The 8,300-nt window shown below is 42.5% G+C and overlaps 1 long non-coding RNA gene across 1 annotated transcript; it reads right to left on the bottom strand.

The window, feature by feature from the left end:
* Positions 1-5,355: 5,355 nt before the first annotated feature.
* On the bottom strand, positions 5,356-7,128 carry LOC118369307 (uncharacterized). Its single transcript, XR_004822550.2, has 3 exons — positions 7,010-7,128; positions 6,168-6,822; positions 5,356-5,796 (listed from the first exon to the last, which is right to left on the bottom strand). It is a non-coding gene; the product is annotated as an uncharacterized LOC118369307 (long non-coding RNA).
* Positions 7,129-8,300: the final 1,172 nt, after the last annotated feature.

Below are 8,300 nucleotides of genomic sequence, written 5' to 3'. Positions count from 1 at the left end.
AATTGTGTCAGCAATAATAGTTTACATTGTTTAAGTGAAGACCACCTCTTCCAGAGAATAGGAGACACCATATTTCTCTTTACACTCGGCCAGGGGGCAAAATAATAATGTCTAAACAAATTTAGGATGGGGCGAAATGCTAGTGCCTGGAAATACAATTTATAGTTTGGTACGGAGAGTCCTCCTACGTTTTTCCCTCTTTGTAAATTTTATCTGGGATAGTTTACATTTTTACATTTAACAGACGCTCTTATCCAGAGTGACTTACAGTAGTGAGTGCATACATTTTACCTTACCATATACTTTTTGAAACAATATTATGATTTTTTCCCCCCCCAATAGCCAGAAGGGGGAGCCATGGGAAGCATTGAACTACAGAAATTCAGCTGTGGCACTATACAGTATTTATTTTGACAGTAGATATTCTGCCAGTTAAAGCAACAGGGATATTATTCCATCTACTGAAGTTGGATTGAATTGATTTGAGCGTTCCATACATGTTTCTAGAAATTGTTTTACCTAAGGAAGGAAATATATCTACTCCTAAATATTTAAAGTGGGGAATGATTAGGATTCCATAAGTAGTGGGGTCCTCTATCGGGGTCTTGAATGAGAATAGGGCTGATTTGGTTAGATACATTTTATAACTTGAGATGAAGCTTATTTTATCTATGATCTTCAATGCGTTTGTGAGCGATTGAGATACATTGTCTGGACGTAGTAAAATATAACCTGCATATAATGAGATTAAGTGATCTGCAGATTTGAGGGAATTGGGTGTTATTTCCTTTGATTGACAAATTGCCTGGTCCAGGGATTCAATGGATAATAAGAATAGCATTGGTGATTTGCCTTCATTCATGTTGAGAGAGGAGAGTTGAGAGTTCTTTATTATTTTAGAAAGGACTTAGTCTGGCTTGGTGTGGATTTACAATCAGAGGTTTCAGATTCAATAGTTGCTATATCAGCTAATTGATCATTAATGCGTAGTTTACTGTCCAGTAAACGACTGAGACGATTACCATAGAAGTAGTGGTTGAGTTTAACTAGATGGATGGCAAATTCTGCTCTCTGTCTTATCAATAAATTAAGTGCTGACTTGACATTGGAAATAGAAATAGCTACCTGGTCTGAAAATAGTGTTTGTTGAGAATGCTTAACACAGCTAAGAACATTTCCAAATCTGATAGCTTCTTTAATGGTGACTTATTCAACCCAGATGCAAATGCAGTTGCATTGTTTTTAATAAAACCTTTGGTGGCATGCCATAGGATCCGGGGGTGATCGACTGAACTGTTATCGATCATTATGAATTTAGTTAAGATTCAAATTGATCACAGAATGTAGAATGAAATGCCATATTGTGGCCCTTTTGGGAAATTCAGAAATGTTAAATTGGCAGTAGAAAGCATGGTGGTCAGACAGGCTCATATGTCGAATTTCTATTTTCTTGATTTAAGAAAATAGAGGTGTAGATAACAGTATGAAATCGATCTGTGAGAATAATTTACAGTGCATTCAGAAAGTATGCAGACCCCTTGACATTTTCCACATTTTGTTACATTACAGCCTTATTCTAAAACTGATTAAATCCTTTTTTCCCCCTCATCAATCTACACACAATAACCGATAATGGCAAAGCAAAAACAGGTTTTGAGAAATATCACATTAACATAAGTATTCAGACCCTTTACTCATTACTATGTTGAAGCACCTTTGGCAGTGATTACAGCCTTGAGTCTTCTTGGGTATGACGCTACAAGCTTGACACATTTGTATTTTCGTAGTTTTTACCATTCTTCTCTGTAGATCCTCTCAAGCTCTGTCAGGTTGGATGGGGAGCGTCGCTGCACAGCTATTTTCATGTCTCTCCAGAGATGTTCGAGTTCAAGTCCGGGCTCTGGCTGGGACACTCACCGAGATTCAGAGACTTATCCCGAAGCCACTCCTGCGTTGTCTTGGCTGTGTGTTTTGCCCCAATCTGAGGTCCTGAGCGCTCTGGAGCAGGTTTTCATCAAGGATCTCTGTACTTTGCTTCGTTCATCTTTCCCTCAATCCTGACTAGTCTCCCAGTTCCTGCTGCTGAAAAACATCTCCACAGCATGATGCTGCCACCACCATGCTTCACCGTAGGGATGGTGCCAGGTTTCCTCCAGACATGATGCTTGGCATTCAGGCCAAAGAGTTCAATCTTGGTTTCATCAGATCATCTTGTTTCTCATGGTCTGAGATTGCTTTAGGTCCCTTTTGGCAAACTCCAAGCGGGCTGTCATGTGCCTTTACTGAGGAATGGCATCAGTCTGGCCACACTACCATAAAGTCCTGATTGGTAGAGTGCTGCAGAGATGGCTGTCCTTCTGGAAGGTTCTTCCATCCCCATAGAGGAACTCTGCAGCTCTGTCAGAGTGACCATTGGGTTCTTCGTTACCTCCTTGACTAAGGCCCTTCTCCCACGATTGCTCAGTTTGGCCAGTCGGCCAGCTCTAGGAAGAGTCTTGGTGGTTCCAAACTTGGGACCTTCAATCCTGCATACCTTTTTTGGTACCCTCCCCCAGATCTGTGCCTTGACACAATCCTGTTTCTGAGGTTTAGGGACAATTTATTTTTTGGCTTGGTTTTTGCTCTGACATGCACTGTCAATTGTGGGACCTTATACAGACAGGTGTGTGCCTTTCTAGATCATGTCCAATCCATTGAATTGACCAATTCAAGTTGTAGAAATATCTCAAGGATGATCAATGGAAACAGGATGCACCTGAGCTAAATTTCAAGTCTCATAGCAAAGGGTCTGATTACTTATGTAAATAGTCTATTTCTGAAAGTGTACTCTTTTGCTTTAGGATTATGTGCTTGCAAGGATGAGGTTGTAGTCAGATAGTATATTATGCTGGAGAGCCTTGGTTGGATTGTTGTTGGTCTTATTAGATTTCTCCCCCATGTCCAAAATGGCATTCATGTCTGTCCCAATAACCAGATGGAATTCAGGTCATTCTAACAAGGGACATTAATAAAGGCAATTTTATTTCCTTTAAGGATACAATTAATTAAATTGCCTTCTTGGTCTTTGCCTTTACTCATGATGGTAATATTGAGTTTATTATATATCATTATAATTACACCTTTAGTTTTGTTTGGGGCTGATGAAAAAGCAGTCAGTTCATACAATTGTTCTCTATTCTATGTGAGTCCTTTTGGAGCAGTTGTTTCTTGAAGCATTGCTATATCAACATGGTTTGTTGCTGGAACATTTAATAGGATGAGAGAGAATCGCTAGCTTTGCCATTGTTAATAAAGACAAAGACACCTATTGGTCGTTCCCCACACAGAACCCGCGTTCCCCACACAGAACCCGCGTTCCCCACACAGAACCCGCGTTCCCCACACAGAACCAGGGTTCCATAGCCGCAGGCAGAACAATTGAAACTGGAGCAGCAGCATGACCAGGTAGGCTGGGGACAGCAAGGAGTCATCAGGCCAGGTCAGGGCTCAGGTCCTTTTTTAAATATATATTTTTTAAACTTTATTTAACCAGGCAAGTCAGTTAATTAAGAACTAATTGATCCCAGTATTACTCTCCAATAAGGTAATAAAGGATGTAAATGGATGGCTAAGTTCCTTTATATGGAGTAAACGCAAGCCAAGACTTAAGATGGCAATATTGCAGCTGCCAAGTTCTATGGGCGGCTTGGACCTGCCCAATATCAAGTTCTATCAATGGTGTGCCCACCTTTGTTATATTTCTGACTGGATCACAAATGATGACTCCTCTATTTGGTTAGACATTGAGACTTCTCTTTCAAAATACCCCTTACAGGATCTTTTATTTTTCAGAAGTTTCAAGTCTGTAGAAGAACACTGCAATAATCCAGTTACACTTAACACACTCAAAGTATGGAGGTCAGTTCAACGCTTCCTGGGAAGGTCCAAACTAACCTCTGCTCTTACCCCAATTCTTAACAACCCAGATTTCAGCCCAGGATTGCTGGATGCTGGCTTTAATTTATGGCTTAATAAGGGCATAAGCAGGCTAAACGACTTATTCGCTGATAAGATTTTGTTGTCATTTGAGCAGATGGTCGAGAAATATCGACTCCCAAAGCAGGACTTTTTCCACTTCCTACAAGTAAGACATTATATTCTGGAGAGCACCACCTTAATTGGTAACCCTGATGTGGCTGTCATTGAAAGAATGCTTTTTTCCCACAAAGGAAAATGTCTGTAAGTCTGTTTTATGATACTTTAAGGTCCTTTTCTGCTGTCAACACACAGAGGGTGAAACAAGTGTGGGAGAAATAATTGTCTGTTACTATTGAGGAAGAGATGTGGGAGGACATTTGGAGATATGCAAAAACAATATCTATATGTAACCGTACTAGAGCAATCCAATTAAGAATAATACACAGATTGCATATATCCCCAAATCGCAGACATGCTTTTAGCCCCACTTCCTCTTCCCCTCAGTGTCTTAAATGCAAAACTGATACAGGCACCCTAACACATTGTTTATGGTCATGTACCAAAATACAAAGATACTGGGCTGTTGTCCTGCAAGAAATTGAAAAGATCCTAGGGGTCGATCTAGAATTGGACCCAGTTTCTTTACTGTTAGGTCTCCCTAGTAGGCATGTTACTTCTGTCTGTAAAAGGAGGCTTTACAACATCCTTACCTTCGCAGCGAGGAAAAACATCCTTTTACAGTGGATTAGTGATAAGGTTCCTTCTATTAAAGACTGGCATAAGATACTATTTGAATGGGTGCCTCTGGAATATCTGACATGTACATTGCATTCTAAAACAGACCAGTTCTACAAAGTATGGGAACCTTATCTAAATTATCTAGAACCTGAGGTATCAGCTATTATGCTGCAAGGATTCTCTTAGAATGGCGGGGATCTATGTATTTCAGAACTACACTGTACGTTCCATGTGTGGAACCTAACCTCATGGTTTAAACTGAGCTTTTTTGTTTAATTTCTGTTTGTAAGTTTGTTTAAAATGTATGTATTGAGAGACGCAATGATGGTGATGGGGTGAGAAGCACAGAGCGGGAAGAGGAAAATGGTGTGCGTATGTATGGGTGTGTATATGTGTGTGTGTGTGTGCGTGCGTGCGTGTATGTATGCATATGTGTGTGTATATGCATGGGTATATGTATATGTGTGTATGTATGTGTATGTATGTATGTGTATATATATGCACGTAGATATGGGTAAGTGGGGGCAGTTTTTCTTTTTGTTCTGTGTGCTTTGTCTCTGTTGTATCTCTTAATATGGGTGAAAATTGTGAAATTTCAATAAAAATACTGTTACAAAAAAAAAATAAAGAACTAATTCTTATTTTCAATGACGGCCTAGGAACAGTGGGTTAACTGCCTGTTTAGGGGCAGAACAGCAGATTTGCTCTGAGAGAAAGAAAAAAAGAAAATATAAAAATAGAGAGAGAATTAGAGGGAGCATACTTAAATTCACACATCCTTCTCAAATCCCATTGGAGGAGGTCTGAGGAACCTTGGGTCGTCTCCTCCAATGGGGGGGTTGAAGGAGGGGCGATGGTCAGTCCTTGCATCCATATACCACGTTTCAGGTATGACCCAGATGCAAACAGTGTCAAAGAAACAAAAGTTTATTTCTAATACAGGAGCACTTTGCACCCTCATCCAGAGAGGGTGCAAAGTGTCCAGAACGGCAGGCAGCCTCAAGTTCAGGGCAGGCAGGTGTCAAGAATCCAGTGAGGTGTGGCACGGTATAGAACAGCAGGCAGGCTCAAGGCAGGCTGAATGGTCAAAACCGGGAAGGACTAGAAAACAGGAGCAAGAAACAGACATGAGCAGGGGAACGTACGCTGGTAGGTTTCACAAACAAAACGAACTGGCAACAGACAAACAGAGAACACAGGTATAAATACCAACGGGATAATAAGTAAGATGGACGACACCTGGAGAGGGGTGAAGACAAGCACAAAGACAGGTGACAGATCAGGGTGTGACACCATAGCTCGGTCTATGATTTTGAGAGTGATTACATTTCTCCAGACACATCCCTCAGCTTTTTACCAAAACGGGCAGAGTACGCTTTGTTATTGTTTCAACTGTGCATTGCCACTTTAAAAAATACATAAATGAGCATACAAGTATGTTTAAGGATACTGTTGGGAGTGTGGTGCCATACCTTTAGCTCCCAGGCGCATCAGAGCTGACACACTAAAGATGAAGTTGCAGCAGATGTCTTGACCACCCTCTGGCTGTTCTCTAGACCAGTGGTTCCCAAACAATTTTGTTTTTTTAGCCCATAGATATTGTAATATCATAGTCATTCAAATATCACATAAATACACATTAGACATGGCAAAATGTATAGAATTGCAAGACAATAAGCATGAAACCAGCTAAATTATCTCCAACAACAAGAAGGGTGTGAACAGTTTGTGTCATGAACAGTGCTTGTGACGATGGAAATAGACGTGGCGTGTGCGCGCGCGCGCCACGGGATGTTCCCCAATGCTGGAAGGGGGCCCCAAGTGACAAAGTTTTGGAACCCCTGGCTCTAGTCAACAGTAGCACTGGAAGGTGTCCCAGTCACTGGAAGTTGTCCTGGGTGCCGGAAGGTGACCCGGGCGCCGGAAGGTGTCCTGGGTGACGGTAGGTGTCCTGGGTGACGGTAGGTGACCCGGGCGCCAGAAGGTGTCCTGGGTGACGGTAGGTGTCCTGGGTGACGGTAGGTGACCCGGGCGCCAGAAGGTGTCTCAGGCACGTTTTGTGGCCACGTCACCTCCCTCAGAACGAGTAAAGATCTCCAGGTTCTTACAGTGGGGCATCAGCATAATCTATAGAGGGGGAAGAACAATACAGGAGATGGAATTAGATTTAGTATGGAGTCAAAGTCCCAACTTAAAATCCTTGTACAATAAAAAGGAAAAAAGGTCAACAAAAGTATGACGCTGGAGTTTGAGGAAGGTGGAGCGATACATATGTGCTGAGTTGTGTAAGGCATAAGATGAGTTGGTGACTCACTGGTCCAAACTTGGCGTCCTCTGCCTCTTTGGTGTACTGGTCCAGGTCGATGAAGTAGAAGCCTGACTACCTGGTCAAACGTGTTCTCTCTACACACACTGACCTGTCTTCTGAGAACAACTGGAGTGAGAGAGAGAGGGAAATAAGATAGTCAGTTAATGTCACAGACAGAGTTCAATTGTTTTAACATCTTCATGTTGCAGTCCATTTTATGACTGCTGTGGCTGTATCAAGAGAGGCAACTATGGATAATCATTTAGCCAAATAAGTTAACACACGCAATATGAGACTGGACTGAGTCGAGTTGGGGAGAGTTGTAGGGCAATTCCACGGTCACAGAGTGATGCTGAGAAAGTGATACTTTAAAATGTATGTCAAACAAAAACCAATGACTTTAAAGTGAAACAAACCATACAACTATATGCACAAGGACTACTTTTAACAATTTGTAATCATTGGTTTGTTTGACATACATAAATCTGAGCATCAGCATCATTTTGTCACCGTGTAATTGCCCTGTACCAATCCACGCCACTTGTCAATCAGCATGGCTCAGTATTGAACAGCCTTCTGTCAACTAATGTCCAACCCATCTTACCTACTGTCACGTCTACTCCCTCTCCCCCCTCCGGCATTCAACGTCGCCGGTTTACTAACCACAGGTCCTGGGAACCACAGGCACCTGGCTTTCATCATTACGCGCACCTGGCTTTCATCATTACGCGGACCTGCGCTTCATCATTACACACACCTGGACTCCATTACCTCACTCATTACCTCCCCTTTATCTGGCACTCACTTAGGTTCCTTCCCCAGGCAGTATTGTTTCTGTTGTTTATGTCTATACTCTACCACCAGTCGAGCCAGCACAACAGCCCTTTCAGCAACCTGCTCAGGTCAGCGATGCCCGTTTGTTACTCCCGGATAAATATGACGGCACCCTATTTAAATGCCGTGGCTTCCTACTACAGTGTTCCCTCTACTTTGTGCACCAGATGGGAGCTCTTACCACCGAGAGCTCCAAGGTTGCAACGGTTATTTCTTTGCTGACTGGACGGGCGTTGGAATGGGCCACGGCCGCCTGGGAGAGAGGAGGAGCTGGATTCGTATGAAAGGTTCATGGCTCGGTTCAGAGGTATCTTCGATCACCCACTGGAGAGCAGAGAGGGGGGTAAATGCCTACTCTAACTATGGCAGGAGGACCAGACGGCTGCCGAGTATGCGCTCACCTTCCGGACAGTTACAGCATCGGGTGGAATGATTTGGCGCTTAGTACACTATTCGGAAGAGG

Source organism: Oncorhynchus keta, chromosome 3 (genome assembly GCF_023373465.1).
Source record: "Oncorhynchus keta strain PuntledgeMale-10-30-2019 chromosome 3, Oket_V2, whole genome shotgun sequence".
NCBI classification, from domain to species: Eukaryota; Metazoa; Chordata; class Actinopteri; order Salmoniformes; family Salmonidae; genus Oncorhynchus; species Oncorhynchus keta.
Note: the sequence above shows the minus strand (reverse complement) of the source record. Positions and strands in the feature narration are given on the sequence as shown.